Source organism: Schistocerca gregaria, chromosome 3 (genome assembly GCF_023897955.1).
Source record: "Schistocerca gregaria isolate iqSchGreg1 chromosome 3, iqSchGreg1.2, whole genome shotgun sequence".
Taxonomy (NCBI): Eukaryota; Metazoa; Arthropoda; class Insecta; order Orthoptera; family Acrididae; genus Schistocerca; species Schistocerca gregaria.
The window spans coordinates 731,441,219-731,462,539 of NC_064922.1; positions in this window are offsets into that span (position 1 = coordinate 731,441,219).

The window sequence follows — 21,321 nt, forward strand, 5'->3', positions numbered from 1 at the left end:
GATTCTCAGAAATTTAGAAACACGCGCAGACAGTAGGAGTACACATGTTCTATCCGCATGTGTTAATGGGATACTTTAAACAAACCATTGCCAACTACGTTAATGATACGTGATACAAAGCCACGAGCAAAACTAGAGGGACACTTTCTTTTCGTTCACATGAAGGGATTCGTCATCACAAATCACCCGTTCCTTAAAATGGCAACGTGAGGCGTAGCACCGTATACCGATACTGCCTTGGAGGCGGTTAAGTGGGAGTGTGTCTCGGAGCTGCATAGTGACAGATGGTGACGCGAGACTGGACGCGCACGTAGACTATGTATCAGCTGATAGAGGACAATACTGGATATGGGACTGATTTAGTTTCGATTGTGCTCACTATAGAACGTTTTTCATAAACTGTTCTAGTATTTTCATAAAGTGTTATTACGTCTTTTTGTGTCGGTAAAATGTTATAAACGTGTTTTAGCAGTATGAATGATGCGTGAGTGTGGTTTATGGTTAATATGAAGATAATTGTTTAACGAGTTATGTAGCAGGATTTAGTGTGGAAACATTCCGAAGAAGTGTGGATGTGGACAAAGAGGATTTTTGTAGAATAGAATTGTAAAGTAAGTTTATGGCAAAGGGAAAGTTAATTCAGGTATAAATAACAATAGTAAATATCTTTATGCATAAACAAAACTTCAGCATATTAGATAATTACGTCAGTAAAAAGAGCAGTCGTTAGGTTTACTATTTGGTGATTGGTAATTGATGAAAGGCGCGGACTGACGCTGGAGGATGATTTGCTATTGGATGTTGAGTAAACTGACCAATGGTAAAGCAATATTCTTTTCGCGCCTCTCTCCGCTGGCAGAGAAGACTTAGAGTATTCTAGGGAAGAGTCGGAGCCTAGCCATGAAACAGTTCGGACGCGTGTGGTAGTAATTCCGATAGAAATGATAAGCTGCCGGATCCAGCAGTGTTTCATACATCAAAAGTCTTGTAAAGTGATGGCATAATTATTCCGATGGGTGTGTAGAAATTTCGGAATTTTTAAGTGAATCTTGTGACGAGGAAAGACATTCGGCGTGGCGTATTGAGCAGGTCGGTGGCTAAAAACTGTGACTGCATTAGTTCCCGCCAGACTTAATATTTGGCGAGCATCCTCAACCAAACACAATACGTATTTTTGTAGCTATTACGTTTTTGGGAAAAGCAACACCATAAACTTGCTGACGTGAGGGAAATGGATTGTGAGTGACTGTGTTAAGACTAGCACGGGCTTGGCGGTTATTCCGTCTCCCTTACTCCACCTCTCACTTATTTGCTACTGGAGTTAATTTTATTCGGCTTGTGGTTCTATATACTTAGAGTTGATTGTATATGTGTAGTAGCGAGTAAGTTGGTACATGGTAACTAGTAACTTTGCTTTACGATATTAAAGTTTGGATTTGCAATGTTCAGACTGATATAAAACTGAAACTGAGAGCTGATGGCAGTGCACAAAATTATTTGTAAAAGGTTGCTATGGTTTTAATTCAAGTTACTACACTGTCTTTATTTAGAAATTCTTTCTTCATAAAAGCAAGTAATTTTGAGTAATGTTGAATAAATATTTCACTTTGACTATATGAGTCACACTAGCACACATATGTTAAGTTCAGACATGGAGTGGGAGAGGGAATAAACACTTATATCATAAATGGGGCACACCGCGGATCAAATTATTGCTTTTCCACATCTGCTCTGAATAATCATGTAGGGAACATTCACTTGCTACTGTAACGTAATCAAGAAAGAAAGAAAACATCTGAACTCACTACCTTGCATAGTATTCAGAAAAGTCAGTAATGAAATTCAAATGATCGTTACATCACTGAATGTTGGTTTCGTTATGCAGTGGATTTTTGAATAGTGTTAATTAGAACAGGTGCGTGGTTATCCCGCGTTCTCTCAATCTCAGGGAAAAAATGTTAAATATTGCTTTAGTTTCACAGAGCAGACTTTGCCACAAAATGTGAAAATGAGAAAGTCATGACACAGTTATTCGTTATATTTTTGTGCCGGCATAGAACACGTCGCACAGTACCTTCCAAATCAAACAGAGAAATGCACTGAATAAAATAATATAGTCTGCCGGCACTGCTGGAAGCTGTAAGAAAATGTTAAATATTATTATGTTAGCCTGCGTTACCGGCGAGACGACTGCGAAGCCTGAAATAAATATTTCTTAATGTGCCGCGTCTGCGGCCTTTGCCCTCGCAGATTGGTACAGCGGCTTCCGCTAAGTTAAACGCTGAACATGTCTAAATTATTTACGGGACGAATGGCTGGCAACTTTACAAATTATTTTAAAAATATATTTGCTCAATGTCTATATATTCAAACAAAAATGCATTAATTTTACACACCTTTTTACAACTCGTCTAAAGGCGGATCTCAAGCTTCATGAACAAAAGACTCACGGCCAGCATATACATTTGCTTAACACGCAAGTGTTACTCGTAACGGAACCAAAAGAGAACAGAGATATTATTACAATGATTTTTATTATTTATACATGTACTGAATTGTCCTTTTTATATGAGGCACAGATCATAATCACTAATTCATTTAACCAGAATACGATTTTCAAAGATAATAATATGTCATGGATTCAAAGTTAAAAATTGCATAAAACATCAAATAATTATGAATGTTCTACATACACACATAATACATTCGCTTAATGTTTACACAGTCTTGCCTTATTGCTTCACTTGGTCATATTTCTCTTTCGCAGTGTGCGTGGCACTATATCGATACATGTTAACTGGTCTTACACACACGGAAAAAATTCTATCACACGCTTTTTAGGACGACTGGCCAGGGGACGCTACACGGTGATACTTGATCCCATAAGTTCAAAATGGCTATGAGCACTATGGGACTTAACATCTTAGGTCATCAGTTGCCTAGGACTTAGAACTACTTAAACCTAACTAACCGAAGGACATCACACACATCCATGCCCGAGGCAGGATTCGAACCTGCGATCGTAGCAGTCCCGCCGTCCCGGACTACAGCGCCTAGAACCGCTTGACCACCGTGGCCAGCTGATCCCATAAGTTTCAGAATATATTAATTAAGGACAAAATTTCCAATCCTTCATTTCATGTGAAAACTTTATCTCGAAACGTAGATTAGTGACTTTAATTGCAGCCTGCTTCATGCCAAGTACAGTATGTTTCGCTAGGGTTCCCTACTGATGATCTGCTGAGACAATGTTCAGAGGTAGGTGCAGGTTCGTCGTAAAGGGACGGAAAGAACCGCGCCACCGCAAACGTCCTACTCATTTGAATATTTTACAAACAACTGTTTAGAGACAGGAAGGTGGCTGCAGCCTCCTGCATGTGTCTTGGAAACGGATCTTAGGCAACGTGAATTTGACACAGCTGTTTTACTTCAGCACTGCGTACTTCGCAAGTTCCAGGTAACGTTACGATCTTCACATGTAGTTCCTATCTCAAACATCTAGTGGTTTTATAAGCCTTATCTGATCGGAAAAGAAGAATGACAATGATTCTGATTTCCGTCGACGGTGAGGTCATTAGAGCAGAAGAAGAATATTGGACGAGGAAATAAATAAGAAATATCCTTTTCAGGGGAATCAGCGTGACATTAATTCCCTTAAGGGAATCAGTGAAGCCACTGAAAGCTAATTGTGGACCGTCAGAGGGAGGCTCAGACCACAGTCCTCCCTCGGTAGCGTCTGGTCGATGTACGAGCTTAGCGCTGTCCTCTTTGAGGTGGTGGTAAAATCACGTTCCATTTTGCTGAAAATTTCGTCCACTAATTTAGAGTCGCTTTGTCGTGTCCGGGGCGTAATGCAATAAAAAAGCGAGAGAAGTACTTTGGCTGGCACCCCTGATGGCGGGGCAACACGCGGGTCCCGGTGACGCAGCAGCCCCCTCCCGCCCTCCGCCGTATCGCCGCCCTCGCGCCACCCCTGTGCGGCGGTGCTGCTGGCGGGCGCCTGCCCTGCCCACCGAGGAATCCAATTTTGTGCGCGGCTCCCGAGCGGCTGCTCTCCGGCGCACCACAGCGCACGGTGCCACGCCGAGCCCGGGCAACAAGCCGGGATTGCGGCCGCTGCAGCCGTTCTGCTGGAAAAGGCAGCGCGCTGGGCATTATGGCATCACCTTCCCGCGAGCCTCCTAACCATACACTGTATACGCCGTATCCAGATCCTCTCTTTTCCCCTGCTCGGTACCAACACTTGGCGCGTGTTCGTGTTTCGTAGATACATTTGTGCAAGGGTGTGTGGTCTTATCATCACTTATGGTACAGGTGAGAGAGAGACAGACAGAGAGACACAGAAAAATGGAGAAAGAGAGAGGGGGAGAGAGACAGAGAGAGAGAGCGGGGACGAACAAAGGAATTTGTTTGCTGTTCGCCCGCGGTTTGCGCCATGTTTATTGGAAAATTAAAAAAATTAGAAACCCGCCTCGATTGCGAAAAAAGCACCTAGTGTTAACCTAGGTTTCGGCGTAAATAACTACACCTTCTTCAGAACAATAAAACCCACAAGTGTCTAAGAAGACTTTTGTCAATGATTAAAAGAACACCATAGCTATACATTTATAAAGGAAAAAACAAGGAAAACACAAACAGTACATATGTACAAAGTCAAAACCAGTACTTAACTTAATGGTGTACGCTCCACCTCACACCGGCCTATGTTCGATGGGCCAGGAGCCGCCATAATCTGCAGCTACAAATGGTCTCTCGGTTACAAGCCTGACCCGCCACCTATGACCATGCGCAAGACATAGGAAGTTACTTGAATGCGCATGCGCATTATGAATACGAGAAAGTTTATACATGGGTCGGGGCTAAATAGCCCATATATTCCCAACCGTGGATCAACGTACACTCCTGGAAATGGAAAAAAGAACACATTGACACCGGTGTGTCAGACCCACCATACTTGCTCCGGACACTGCGAGAGGGCTGTACAAGCAATGATCACACGCACGGCACAGCGGACACACCTGGAACCGCGGTGTTGGCCGTCGAATGGCGCTAGCTGCGCAGCATTTGTGCACCGCCGCCGTCAGTGTCAGCCAGTTTGCCGTGGCATACGGAGCTCCATCGCAGTCTTTAACCCTGGTAGCATGCCGCGACAGCGTGGGCGTGAACCGTATGTGCAGTTGACGGACTTTGAGCCAGGGCGTATAGTGGGCATGCGGGAGGCCGGGTGGACGTACCGCCGAATTGCTCAACATGTGGGGCGTGTTGTCGCCAGTGGTCGGCGGAAGATGCACTTGCCCGTCGACCTGCGACCGGACCGCAGCGACGCACGGATGCACGCCAAGACCGTAGGATCCTACGCAGTGCCGTAGGGGACCGCACCGCCACTTCCCAGCAAATTAGGGACACTGTTGCTCCTGGGGTATCGGCGAGGACCATTCGCAACCGTCTCCATGAAGCTGGGCTACGGTGTCGCACACCGTTAGGACGTCTTCCGCTCACGCCCCAACATCGTGCAGCCCGCCTCCAGTGGTGTCGCGACAGGCGTGAATGGATGGACGAATGGAGACGTGTCGTCTTCAGCGATGAGAGTCGCTTCTGCCTTGGTGCCAATGATGGTCGTATGCGTGTTTGGCGCCGTGCAGGTGAGCGCCACAATCAGGACTGCATACGACCGGGGCACACAGGGCCAACATCCGGCATCATGGTGTGGGGAGCGATCTCGTACACTGGCCGTACACCTCTGGTGATCGTCGAGGGGACACTGAATAGTGCACGGTACATCCAAACCGTCATCGAACCCATCGTTCTACCATTCCTAGACCGGCAAGGGAACTTGCTGTTCCAACAGGACAGTGCACGTCCGCATGTATCCCGTGCCACCCAACGTGCTCTAGAAGGTGTAAGTCAACTACCCTGGCCAGCAAGATCTCCGGATCTGTCCCCCATTGAGCATGTTTGGGACTGGATGAAGCGTCGCCTGCTCGTCCAGCACGAACGCTGGTCCAACTGAGGCGCCAGGTGGAAATGGCATGGCAAGCCGTTCCACAGGACTACACCCAGCATCTCTACGATCGTCTCCATGGGAGAATAGCAGCCTGCATTGCTGCGAAAGGTGGATATACACTGTACTAGTGCCGACATTGTGCACACTCTGTTGCCTGTGTCTATGTGCCTGTGGTTCTGTCAGTGTGATCATGTGATGTATCTGACCCCAGGAATGTGTCAATAAAGTTTCCCCTTCCTGGGACAATGAATTCACGGTGTTCTTATTTCAATTTCAGGAGTGTATATCAAAAAATGGAACGGATAGAATAAGTGACGAGCTAAATAGGAAATTAAAAAAAGCACACGGTTGCTTATGCTAGGAAAGAAACGTATATGAAGTAACCTATGACAACAGGAGGTACTCTTAAAACCTATTCCTAAAGCCTATAGTTATCCTGGGGGGGGGGGGGGGGGGGGCGGGCTGTGAGGACGTAATCTAAAGACGTCGTGGTAATAAAGACATAGGGATAAAACTTGAGGTGTTCAACAGGCTAAAATACCTTCATCGTTAAAGGAAAATGAGGAAAAAAAGAGAAAAGATGAACAGCTTGACCAACCGCGCTCGCCAATCATCGCACGCACGTGAAAATCCCCAGATCATCAGATCTGGCGATATAGGGATTTTCACATGCGTGCGCTGGTTGTATATAAACTTTGTGTATAAACTTCCTCGTATTCGTATGCGCATGCGCATTGAAGTAACTTCCTTTGTCTTCCGCATGTGCATAGGTAGCGGGTCCGGCTTGTAAGTGGGCGACCATTTGTAGCTGCAGCTTATGGCGGGTCATGGCCCATCGAACGTAGGCCGGTGCAAGGTGGAGCGTACACCATTAAGTTAAGTACTGGTTTTGACTTTGTACATATGTACTGTTTGTGTTTTCCTTGTTTTTTCCTTTATAAATGTATAGCTATGGTGATCTTTTAATCATTGACAAAGGTCTTCTTCGACACTTGTGGGTTTTATTGTTCTGAAGAAGGTGTAGTTATCTACGCCGAAACCTAGGTTAACACTAGGTGCTTTTTTCGCAATCGAGGCGGGTTTCTAATTTTTTAACATATTAACCAACGATTGCTGATTCTTTCATTGGAAAAGCTTATTCGTTGTGCGCATTTCAGACATCGAGGGATTTGACCTGTGGCGTTGCTAGTTTCAAGTAGCCTCACGGACTTTTAATATAGTTGAGGTTAAAAATGTTCACCGGTTATTTTCAAGAGCACAATATTTCTCACTGAAGTAATACCTTTAGTATAGTACTAGTGTCTTATATATTACATAAGGCCTTTGTTTTAGTTTGAGACAACTAAATATTTCGGAAACGACGCATCGTACGGAAAAAAAAAATGTTATAGGTGAAAAGTTAAAATAAGAAATGGGAAATTGTCTACAACTGGCCACCTCCTAGTCACCCCTCGTGTGTGGGAGGCGTTAGCTTTGTACTTTCAAATTGGAACGCCCTCCCCCATTTTATTGCATATTCGGATTCTACGCCAAAACCATTGTTTCCCCATCGCGCAAGATAGCCCTGTAAGGGACATACATCAAATGCGCCCTTTTTTTAATTCTAAATTTCCTTTAAGTTGTAAATGTAATGCTTTATGTGCTAACGGTTGATATCTATGTTGGAAACTTACTTTACTGCTGTGAATTTTGTTGTACAATAGATCAGGGGTTCCCAACAAAATTTTCTCGAGGATCCCCTCATGGAGCAGGATTGGTACCTTGTCATATCACAGTATCAAGTACCTAAAAGAGCCAAATTAAGAGTCTTTTTATACGTTTTCTATTTTTGGTACTTAGAAAAAACATTGACATATTCATTATTTGGTCCCGGTGGAGGTTCGAGTCCTCCCTCGGGCATGGGTGTGTGTGTTTGTCCTTAGGATAATTTAGGTTAAGTAGTGTGTAAGCTTAGGGACTGATGACCTTAGCAGTTACGTCCCATAAGATTTCACACAAGTTTGAACATTTTTTTAATTCATTATTGAAAAAATCTTGAGCTTAAAACTGCTCATGGAGGAAGCGGCCAAAACAAAAAAATCTGTTATCATACGAAACAAATTTAATACTTTGTTTTTTAATACCATCTTGCGGACCCCTCTGGCATAGCTCGCGGACCCCTGGGGGACCGCAGACCACCTGTTGGGAACCTCTGCAGTAGAGTATGATTAGCCGCTTCAGTGTTTGCTTATAAACTACGTTCATCATGACCTAGGAACAACGATGTGGACATAATACTTTGCTCTCACCATTGGCATACTTGATATCGGACACTCCGCTTGCCTCTTACCATCGGGGTCCTTCATTTCAGTGACTCACCCTGTCTCTCAACACCGGGAAGCTTGATTTCGGCGAGTCCCCTGCCTCTCACAACTGGGGCGATTGATGTCGTTGAGCCCCCTTGCATCTCATAGTTACGGTAATTCACAATGATTTTAAGTTGTTTACATGCATTTAACGCACAAATTAATAAATGCATCGGAATGGGATGTTGGCGGTTTGAGCTTAATGTGAATCACAGTTTTGGTGAGAATCAAGGGGACACAACGAAATCAAGCATCTCAGTGTGAGAGGTAAAGGGAGTCAACGAAATGAAGTAGGCCAATGGTGAGAGGCAAGACTCATCGACATGAAGAACCCCAAGCGAATAGAAATGTTTTACGCCAACGTCATTTCTCCTGGATCGTGCTAAACGTAGTGTCTAACGGGACATTAAACATCTTTCATATATGATAAACAAGAGTAAAAAAAATAAAGTCAAAAGTAGAGATGTTCGCATGAAAACGAGCTACTAAGACAAGGTTCCAGTCAAAGAATATGATATTGCTATCTATAGTGCTAGTGGGGTAGAATTACATGTCCCGTTGAATGGAATGAGTAGTCTAATGAGCACAGAGTTTCAGAGTACCACAGAACGTTGCTTCAACTTTAATGACTAGCAGGGTAAACGCAAGGGCCTCACCATTAAGAATGGGAAAGGAATTATACTGCATATAACAGACACTGCAGCGAAACACTTTACGATGGATGGGGGCCGTATGTTGTTGAGCAATGAGAACTAAAGGAGGAGATCTGACTTTGCCAGATTGCGTATATTTTCGTCGTAGATCTCAGCGCCTGGTGTGGTGGTATGGATTCCACTGGGTAGGCAACACGATATTCTTTGGTTCACAGAACATGTAATTCAGACGGTAGCCTATACATTAGTTGTTAGGGACAGTGGCTGTTTATTATCTTCTAAGTCTCTGTGAAGTTGTATTTCTCGGGACCAGTGCTGTAGCCGAAGTGTCTTTGACTACTAATCAAAACGTACAGGGTCTTGAGTTAGAACTCAGCCACTGTTTAAATTTCGAACAAATATCATCTGCAACGGCAACCGAAGACTTCCAGCACACAAAGTTACTCAAGCTGTGTCAATGGCCATGCCAAAAAGGACGGAGCTGCGTAGAGAGTTTCAGAACAACCCCTCGCTCCTGGGGTGAGAAACTGTCCCTAAAATCGGAAGAACCTACAACAATCAACGGCATGAGGATTCAGAAGTTAGCAGAAACGACTGTATTAAAGACACGTAATGTGTTTCCACAGGGGACACGTGGTCGGGTCATGGTGATCTCTTCATTGACAAAAGACTATTCTACCTTAGCAACAGACTTCTGTTTATAGTCTATATTTATCAATGGTGTTATGCCGTTTACTGTATAGAATTGTACAAACTGTAGTTCCTCAAACTTTAGTGAGAGTTCATTCGTAGAGAACCACTTAATAATTTTCTGTAAGATATTGTTTACAATTTTCCTGGTTGATTCTTGTTTGTTGGGTGTGATTACTACACTTGCATCATCAGCAAAAAGAACTATATTTCCATGTTCGTGAAAATAGAGTGTCTAGTCATAAATATATGTTGAGAACAGTAAGGGACCCAAGACTGAACCCTGTGCGACACCATTCTTGATACCTCACCAGTTAAGGGACTGTGCTAATTTTTTTAAGACTATCTGTACTGTTAATTTCTGCACTGTCCCCCTCATACAACAATACTTAAGCTTACCTAGAAGAATCTCGTGAGTCACACAATGAACATCCTTTTAGACATCACAGAATTTCCCAGTGGATGATGTTTAATGCATTTAATATTTGATCAGTGAAAGCATACATAGCATTTTCTGTGGAAAAGCCTTTCTGAAAATTAAATTGACATTTTGTTAGTAATTCATTTTTATAAAGATGTGATGCTACTCTTGAATACATTACTTTTTCAAGAATTTTGGATAAAGCTGTCAGAAATGAGACTGGGCGGAGTTAGCGTCAGACCTATCCCCTTTTTTTATGCAATGGTTTAACAATAGCGTATTTCAGTCTCTCTGGAAAAATGCCCTATCTCAGTGAGCTAATTCATATGTGGCTGAGTATCCTGCTTATTTGTTGGGAACAACCTTTAGTACTCTGTTGGAAATGCCATCAATTCCATGTGAGCTTTAAATTTTAAGTGAATTTACAGTAGGAGAGATGGGTTGAATTTCAATTTTTTTTCAAATTGCATAGGTATTGCCTGTTCCGTATACTGCCATGCATTTTCTAATGAGTAGGTGGATTCTATTTTCTCTACAACACTTAAAAAATGATTATTAAAAAGTTATCTACTTCTGAATTCTCCTAAACACACTTTTCACTGAGTGTGGTAGAAATACTGTCTTCCTGTGCTCTCGGTTTCCCTGTTTCCCTTTTAACAATATTCCAAATTGTTTTAATTTTATTATCTAATGTACTAATCTCAGACATAATGCACATACTTCTGCGATTTTTAATAATTTTTCTTAGTACAGTGCAATAGCTTTTATAATGTTTTACTGGTTTGGGGTCATTACTCCTCCTAGCTACAAGATACATTTCTCCTTTTCTGTTTACAAGACATTTTTATCACTTTAGTAAGCCATGGCTTTTTAAATGGTTTCTTACAATTATATTTCACTGTTTTCTTCGGGAAACTGTTTTAAAAATATACTCACAAAGGTATCATGAAACAGCTTAAGTTTTAAATTAGCATCAGGTTCCCTGTACTCATCATTCCAGTCTAACTGTTGCAAGCTTTCCCTAAAATTTTCAGTTGTTAAATCGTTAACTGAATGCACTATTTTGGAGGACTGTTTTGCATTACTGTATGCGGATATGTTATATACTGTAACTAGCTGTGCATCATGATCAGACAGAACATTCTTAACAGAAAAAGTTTTTCTTTTATTCAATTTATCTCACTTCATAAAAACATTATTTATCAGTGTGCTGCTTTCCTGTACCACCCGAGTAGAAAAATTAATAACTGTTGTCAAATTGCAAGAATAAAGTAATACTTCAAGGTCATGCTTCCTATCAGACTCATTCAAAAAATCTACATTGAAATCACCGCAAACAATAATTTGCTTCTCTGTGTCTGACTGATAGCACAAAAAAGTAACCAAGTTTTTTAAAATAGTTAAAAATTTCCAAATGGGGACCTATATTGGGCAACAATTACAAAAGTTCCATTATTTAGTTTAAGCTCACACGCATATGCTTCTTTATGTGGCTCTACACAAAATTATTAGTTTCCAAATTTTTTACACTATGACAGATTTTAACATATATGGCAACTCCTCTTCTCTCCGTACTGTCTCTGCTTACATGTGCTGAAAGCTTATATCAACCTACATTTACCATTTCCATACCTGTGACTGTGTGATGCTCAGACCTGCATAGTACATCCATTCCACCCTCAGTTTCTAAATGTTCCAAACAAACAAAAAGCTCATCTACTTTGTTCCACTACAGGTTGGTCCGTCATTATAGTGAAGTGTCTTATGCTGTACATTCTTTGCACAGCATATACTTACACCTGATTTTCCTACCCATGCTACCCCTAAAGCTCCACAGATTTAAGCATTTCGAATCCTTCAGACGGAAGTGGGACATACGTGGGATTCCACAGACGTTGCTATTTCGTGTTGTGGTTACGATGCTTCTCCGTTTAACTACGTTGCAGCTAACAATCAGTCACTGTTCGATCGCGTGAAGTGTTTCCTAAATCGGGCACTAATTAGTGTTTGCTGGTGAGGAAGCGGCTGCAAATCGGCGCTCTCTGTTTGATAACAGTAGCGTCTCATTCTACAGCCGCAATGAAAGTTGCTTCACCATCCTGCCTATATTTCATCTTTTAGAAAGTGTGGACCACTTTCTGTGCTTTGCACTTGCTTACCGGACGGAAGCGACATTCAGGTGCATGTGCTCCGGTGGATTTCGCCCACTTCCTCTGTCCTCGTTTCACTTTCGTGGTCTAGCTGTTCCGTAACCTTATCTGATATACTGTAAATTTCTATAACCTGTTTGTGCATATCGTCTATAGACTCAGCTGATTCTCGATTACTGATTTCTACCTTTTACGCTATTTTTTGTGTGTTCCCCTTCTTTTGCTACAGAACAGAGAATGGGCGAATAATTACTCCAGCATGCTAACCTCAGACGAATCCCAGGCATTCCATCACCAGTAAAGGAAGGATTTCCACTCGTCACCCACCACTGGAAATTCCAATGATGTTACTTGACAACAGCTGGAATATACGTACCAAATACATACTACGACGGACGAATTTAAGTAGTATTAGTAATTATTAGAGATATATCCATACGCTAAATAAAGTCAGCCAGAAGAAATAGTCTGTAGCTCATAATTACGTCGCGAACAAAGCGAGTTATGACATATGACAGTCAACACATCAGTCACCTGCAAACGTATGAAATGACAAACACGTAAAATGACAAATACAGATTTTTCATTGATTACAGTCACTCATTTACCATACTGTTCTACAGTCCCATGTCTCACTTGTGTTTATGATATTACAGCGATCTTCAGGAAAGTAGAAAAATTCTTTAAGACGTACCACTTATTAAATACATAAATCCGAAACTTTTGTGTAATAATTGCATGGAACCACAATCAAGTCATTGAGGATGGTACACATCCAGGCCGAATGGGTGAATCCCAAATATCTGCAACGACACCGGTAAACTTCACTTTCCTCAACCGCGTATGAGATATTGACAGAGATGAAGTGTTCCAGTGATCTCAGCTAGTACATCCACTAATAATTTCACCATCTTCAAAACAATATCAGCGGCTGTCAAACTTCAGATACATTACAGCACATATTTCGACCAAAGTCTTTCATAGTGTCTTCATGACGCTGTAAGAATATTTTCAACTATAATTAGTAACTACTTTGTGCGCTAGAAAATTTCTGTGAATAATATCATACCATCATAGCTTCATTCACCTTTAATGTTGTATTTCTCACTGACTTTCAAATTCTTTTTTCAGTTTTTATACAGTTCCTGTTAAGGCGTCTTTTATAATCGATCGGTAAGACCGACGTCACAAGTTTCTGAGGTGGTCGAAATGTGATGCTGGTAGATGCGCATTGTGACCATCATGGTTGCCTACGCAGCTCATGATCGAATTCGTAAGCGCTATGTATCATGCACTGTGACGATGGCTTGCACAAAAGATGGACGTCGACCACACGTGTCAGTGGTGTCTCGAGCAGTTTCTATTCATTTAATCTTCTTCTAGTCACTAAATACGCGTGACACAGATCCATAATATGCTATTATTTAAGGAAAGACAGGAACACAGCACTCAGTCGCAATCCCAGGGATTTTTAAAATATTTTTGCATATCCAGATGTCAGCTATAAATAGTCATCTTCAGTGCACTGGTGTATGGCTATTTCTAGCTAAGATATGGATATGCAAAAAAAATTTCAAAAAAATAGTAGGCTTGCTACTGATTGCTGTGTTCCTATTCTAATTAATTTACTCGCTGGAACTTCGGTTCCTTATGGAATCTACATTGGTTAACATACTATTATCGTTGACGCCTTCTGCAGGAGACTGGTTACATTTTCCCACGCTAAGCAACCTGTCCTGTCCAAACCTCATCATAAATGCCATGTACGGTCCGTTCCTGATGACCCGATAGGCCCGCCATTCACCACTACAATGCGGGTTGTGGTACAGCGGGACGCCTGCAGCTGACGCTGCCCGACTTCCTGTTCCATCTGCTGCAGGGAGAACAGCACTTCGATCACCACACAAGGCTGGCACTATGTCGCACCCGAGAAGCCACGTGACGTCGGCCACTTCCTGGTATCCATACGTCGGGCAACCTTTATAGGACCGGCGCCTCTAGCTCCCTAGAAGTCTATCTTCCAGTCTAGCGCCGATTCAGAGTAACGACGAGTCCACAACGCAGCGCTGCAGAACCAAGACAACACCAGGGAACAGCATTCTTAGTACTATTCATGAATCTGCTACCATAAAACAATCGATTTACATTCTTTTAACTATAGAGATCTATCTTTCACAATTATAAAGTAAAAAAATTGTATTCTAACAATTCATTTTACTTGTTAAAACTATTTATTTATAGTAAATATACTACGAAAGATGTGCTCTTACTGTAACTAAAATAATATTCTGACACACAGTCCATGAGGAAAGGCAAGATGCACATTGGACACAAATGGTAACGTGTGTTTATATGGAAACAAACACTTCCTGCCCGCATCTCGTGGTCGTGCGGTAGCGTTCTCGCTTCCCGCGCCCGCGTTCCCGGGTTCGATTCCCGCGGAGGTAAGGGATTTTCTCTGCCTCGTGATGGCTGGGTGTTGTGTGTTGTCCTTAGATTAGTTAGGTTTCAGTAGTTCTAAGTTCTAGGGGACTGATGACTATAGATGTTAAGTCCCATAGTGCTCAGAGCCATATGAACGAACACTTCCTTTTCTTCTTGGAAACAAATTTCACTTATATAACTCTTCTCAAAAGCTCTCTACATCTTATGGCAACAGTTACATGTGTCCCTAAGCATGGTCAGTGTTGCTGCTTCCTTTTCTGAAGCGCACAAATTTGGTTATCTATATGTCCTCAGATTTTTCTGAGGGGTGACGGTGGTGAATAGAAATTTTGAGGCAATTTGGTAATGCCTAAGGTGCCCAATTTGATACTTAATGGACAAGTTGATTCAATTAGTGGGCTAGTTGTTACACTTCTGGGACAACTGGATACTGTTTGAGGGGTTATTTTACACACTTTTTCGGGCCAGTTGTTACAGTCTGAGGCAAATTCATACAGTTTGGGGCAAGCATATACAGTGGAGGGTAAGCTGGCACACTCTGAGTGGTTATTTGATGCAGTTGGGGTATTTTAAGATACTTTTGTGGCCATTTGCTACATTTTGAGGGGTAATGTCATACACTTTTGGAGGGGGGGGGGCTAAGCTGATACAGTTTAGTAGTGTGCGCTTCATAAAAAGTTTACAGTTGAAATGGGGTAGATCAAGGTGCTTAGGGAGTGAAAGACTAGGCTACCAAATAAGCACCATTTGCGTAACAACTGTGCAGATGGTTTCCTCCTCTGGCAATTTGCATTTGGCGCTCTTGCGGTTCTACCTGTTCCTCTGTATTCCACGGAATCTTGGTTTTGTCTAGGTGCGCGACTGTCAGTACGGTGGCGCTAGCGGCGTCAAAGGTGACAGCGTGGATTAGTGCCAGCTAGGCCGAGAGACCTGTTCCAACCACAGCGACCTTTTCCTGACTGCCGGAGTCTACGGCCGCAGCGATGCAGAGCGGCACTGCACGAACGAAGCAGAGTTTTGTTGCGCAGGGTCCTGGCTGCCGACAGCAAATGTGTCGGTTAAATACGTCTGTGGTGGTTAGTTCTACGTAGCTGTTCATCGTTTATGTTATTAGTTGGATTTATTCAGGATACAGGAGAGAGTAATTCGTACCCAAGATTAAGTGTGGAGTGGCGCCGTTGTAGCGTTTATTTCTGCCTTAAGAAGACAACGCCGATCTTCCAGACCGACGATAAGAAGTTGTGTGGTGCTGCCGCGTTGCTTCACTATGGGAAGTGGCTAGGAGAGCTACGTTGGTTCATTAGCTTCTTGGTGACGTTTTCTATTGCATTAAAGTGGCGGTAACGACTGCATGTTCCTAGCGTTTTATTGCAAGGACTGGCTCCGACAAGAGCTGTGCTTGGTGCCATTCTTGTTGCAAGGGCGAACTACAAAAGAATGTCGACCGAAGTAAAGTGACGGAAACGACCGTTACGGCAAGTTGCTACCATTCTAGAGGTGGCGCCTTATCTTGTTCTGATATGGCGTGGCCGTTGTGGAATGCTGTAAGGACTGCCTCCGGCGGCAGTGTTGATGACAAAAGTATCATTAGTGGCAACTGAGTGTTAGCACATGGATGGGAAGGATCGTTATAGAGCAGTGATACTATTTTTGGCTGTGGCAATTCTGGACCGTCTGTGTCTGGTTGTTGCCACTGATGTAACCCAAAAGGGGTGGTAGTGGTGGTCTGTCGCGTGGGTCCTTTGTGTTTCTTAAAAAACTAATGCTCGAACTGTGGGAAGTCGAGACGTCGCTGAGCTGTATTGTGTGGTCACAATGTACTGGCAGCGCAGGGCGTTGTGTGGTCGGGGCTTTTCTCACATTGTCCCTTTAAACTGTCTCTAAAGTATTTATTATGAAGTGTGTACGTTGCCCGTTAGGGCAGTTGTACTGCGATGAGTGTTTTTGAAATAGAGCTCTTCGCTTCTGTAGAATAGCAAAGTGTACACCACGCAGTTAGCAGATTTTAAGTACGAGTGCTTAAGCGCAACTGATGACCTGGGTACGGTCGCACGGGTTTATTTAACATCATTTCGCGCAGAGCCTTAGTGTCTTGCAGCCTGGCCAGTGTTCGGCCTCGCTTGCGTTGCTACGCTCCGTTCAGGTTAAGCTGCCGCATTGCTGTTGTGGTCCTGTGAGTGTACAGCGCGTCTGGGTGACAGTAGCTTTTTGTTTGAATATGGTGGTCATTGAGCCTGCCCAATATTAATTTTAGTGCAGTAAGTTTTAAAGACCTTGTTTCTAAGCTCTGTTACCCCATTCTGTTTGAATGTAGGAATCAAGTTCTTGGCCAGTATGGAGTTTTTCTAACATGGTAAGTTTTAAAACCCATGTTGCCAAATCTGTGCCCTGTTAGCATGATTTATTAATTATGCGCTTGGCCACTATTAAGTTCCAAGAACATTGTTACTACAGCTTGAACCTGTTTTGCCTGCCATTTGTGTGCTTCATGGTTATAACATTACCCTAGTGTTGTGGTTTCCTACCGCCCTTTCTTTTTCTGTGGTATTTATTCTTATCGTGGGGCTAAGTAGTTGAGCTTCGGATATGGGCCACGCACATTAGAGCTAAAAAAGGTCTATAAAATATTTAACTGTTCAATGGAAATTTAAAGCGTTAAGCTTGCTACTAAGTTAGCGTTAAATTACTTCCAGGACGAAAGTAGTGATTGTGGTCTTAGTTTCAGTTACACGTGCGTTAAACGTTTGGCATCGACTCAAGTCTCACCTCCTCTTGCAGGAGCTCTTCCTGGGGGTCGGACAGGATCCAGAGCTCCTTCAAGACCGAGACGGCGTTCGCTTCCTGTCATTCCACATAGGGCGATGGGTGTTGAACATCCGGGAGTGGTTGATCTTTTTACTGTTGAAACCCATTTAAAGAAATTAAAAAGACTGATTCCATTCCAGCCTTGACACACAGTAATCCAGCGCTCCAGTCCTGCGACATTGGGAACAATACAATTATTTTCTTTAAGTAAACCTGCGGTGCACTCTTGAGCACACGGTACAAAATAGGCAAAGCAATCGTAAATAGCAGCAGATGCCCAAGAAGATTCATTTTCAAATCATCAAATTATGTGCTGGATTCAGTTCACAGTACTGGACATGACGTTCTACTGAATGTGACCTAATAGCAGTGTCACTGGTACTTCTACAACATATAAAAATATTAAATTTAACTAACAAACAACTATCAGATGACAAAAGCAAGAGACTCATCTAATTCCATAAATTGCACTTTACATTGCCCACAGCCAGAAATATGTTTAAGATACCCTTTAAGAACACTAATAAATAACTGAAAGCTCACAAATAGGAACAAACACAAGTTAAAACAATAGTTTTTGCATCTGATACCTAAAGCTGTGAACCCTTGAATAGCTAACTAGCAATAGAAAGTCCTCATAAATTTGGTGGAAACTTAATACAGCCATATTGATACTTCCAATAGAAAGCACTGATAAACGAAGCCTAATCAGACAGAATTAAGCAAGGTACAGTATCAACTAAAACTAATTACAAGGAATCACTTCAAAAGACTTGAAACCAGACACACTCTATATGTAAATTCAGATGAGCTGTAACACACAAAATTACTCTCTCAGTACTCTTCAGAAGCCAAACCAATAAATGAACAATTTAAACCTTCAGACATAAGTTTAACTCCAACCCACGATCACAAAAATATTTATAGACAGAAACTATTTAACATGAAACCATACATAACGCAATCTTTTCAAGACTGTCATATATAGTAACATAAATCACATAGAAACTGATTGCAGTTTACCAGAGGGAATAAGGGTATAGCACTGAACTCATTGGAATGTATGGTAAGGTCTGCTTTGCAGCACAAGTTGACAGCACTGAGGAATGTTATGAAATGTGCCCACCATGTTTACTGCTTTCAGTTGAAAAGGGCTCTCCCAAGTGGACGACGGTACATTAATCTTCCTCTGCTCACAGCTTGTCAACCAGTAATACCTTAACCTGATGTACTGCTGCCCATTTCAACTGATATCTGCTCATTCGCACAAACCCTGAAGCTGGCTTCATGCTCTTAGCCATGCACAGCATTGAAGACACCCCATCAGCTTGTCTACTTGGAGTGGAGACAACGCTGGAATTACTACCAGAAACGTTGCCTCTTGACTTCCAGACCAAGACTCCACGTCACAATCGTAGCACATCTGAATAATGCTTTGAATTCGGCCTGCACACCACGTGTGCCACCACACATGAAGCTCTTGCTTCATTACAGTCAAAAAGTCTAACCACGTGCAATTCAAATGGCTCTAAGCATTATGGGACTTAACATCTGATGTCACCAGTCTCCTAGACTTAGAGCTACTTAAACCTAACTAACCTAAGGACATCACACACATCCATGCCCCAGGCAGCATTCGAACCTGCGACTGTAGCAGCAGGGCGGCTCCGGACTGAAGCGCCTAGAACCCCTCGTCCACAGCGACCGGCTAACCACGTGCAATGTAAACAGCAGCTGACACAGCTCAGCACTGTTTGCGTATCTGCCTCGCAATCATCTCTCTAATTTATACACCACAGAAACTTTCAGACAATGACGTGTTAGAAGGAGACTATTTTTACCACCAAATACTGACTTAATAAGTCTCATGTTCCTTCTGCTTCTTCACACAACTCTCATCTTGCTTAGTCAATATCATGCTAAGAGCTGTAGATGTCTGCACGTGTACGTGTACGTTAGCACCACAAACATTCATCTCCCAGTCGTTCAGTCCTATACATGGTGTGGGAGATACCTCATCTAGAAGTGAAGCACACCTGCGTACATTTCCTGCACCGACACTGTTGTGCAGTTCAGTGCAAGATATGTGAAACATAAGGTTAGATAATCCTAAATTCAAGACATATTAGGCGAGACTAGATCCCTCCAGTGATTTTTCATTAGCTATTAAAAAGCATCCACACAAACTCTATAAAGCTGAATTCTTTTACACATGTAACAAAGACCACAACATGTATTTCTTTTGTGGTGGAGGGTTGAACCATTAGGAACGATCCATGAGCTGACCATGCTCTGTTTTTCTCTAAGTGTTGGTGTTTCTTGTTAAGGGTAAAGATTTAGTGGATACTATATGCCAGAACAAAAAGTGTGTTAATTAAAGTGAAGTGTGCAACTAATATTGGACTTCCTCTAAATCTTCAGGAAGTGTTACTACTGTTAATCCGAAAGCAACAAGTACTTCGTCGTCTGAAAAGCACATAACTCCTTCGTCTTTTGGCAGCGTGTAAAATTTGTTTGCAGGGAGAAAAGAGAGAGCTATTCTTTCCACACAGACACATCGCTGAGTGCATTGAATGTGCACCGTCCCTTTTAGCATGCACTGAGGGTCAGAAACCTGTTTTAGCTACAGTAATAAAAAATAGTATCAATGAACAGTCCTGACATGTAAAATAGATTGCTGATATACATTGTTTTAGTTTTTTGACCATGAAAAACAAATCATTTTTGTTAAAAGAATGTTACTTGATATATCAATAGTGGCAAAAAGGGAGCTATAAGTATATTAATAAGTAAGACAGATAATTTAAGTGCAGAAATATTTAAATTGAAATTTCATTGTGCTCGAAAGGTATAAGATACCTCACGTATAATACCCTAAAATGGCAAATAGTTTCGTTTTCGAGATATCAACTCTGACATTGTCTTTGGAAATGTCACACTACTCACGGTTACCGTCTTCGGCTGTCTCACATATGTTTGTGTACAAAAAATCCGTGTCGCTCTGAATTTTAAGCGATATGTTGCAATAAAATAGCTTTTTCCTTCCTACATTGCATCAGCGCTGTATACGTTTGGTCCGTAACTTAATTTGGTACTATTTTTACACTAGATGTAAATGTCTTCCAGAATTAATGAATATCTTTTCATTTAGTCTTATGTTTAGGTAATTCTTTATACACATTTGGCATTATTTATAATAATACCCTCTGATTGCTTGTAGATAGGGAAATATACGTCGAAATGTTATTATTTTACTGTATTTTTACACATCATTTGAATACTATGTTCTGATTTATTGGGAGGACAAGGGGTGTAGAACGTGAACCACGCAATATGTCTGTTTCGATAAACTTCAGTTACTACACTATGATTGGCTGAATATATGGGGGAGTGAGGGACTCTTAACTTCCTATTAGCACAATTCGGCGATATCCCTTATTGCGTTTTTTTTTTTTTTCAATACTACACTAAAGCTAAGGAGTACTACACTGTGTGCTTGGTTGGAGGCAGAAAGAAGAGTTTTAAATTTTCCACTAACAACTGCACTATTTCCACCATTGTGTATTACTTAAATTGTGTTATGATGGGCTGGAGATGAGGAGAATCTGTGGTTTCTCACTGATAAGGGTCATGACATTACTGATAAGACTGATGTCACTGCCCCTGCAAATGCTACCCCACTTCACCGGTCACAATGGGTCAGAATCCCTGCAGCGAAGTTAATGCTCTTACGCGGATGTTGTTAATGCTCCAGTGACACACTTGTATGGCGGAAAAAAACTCTGTATATTTTTGAAATTAGTTTCAT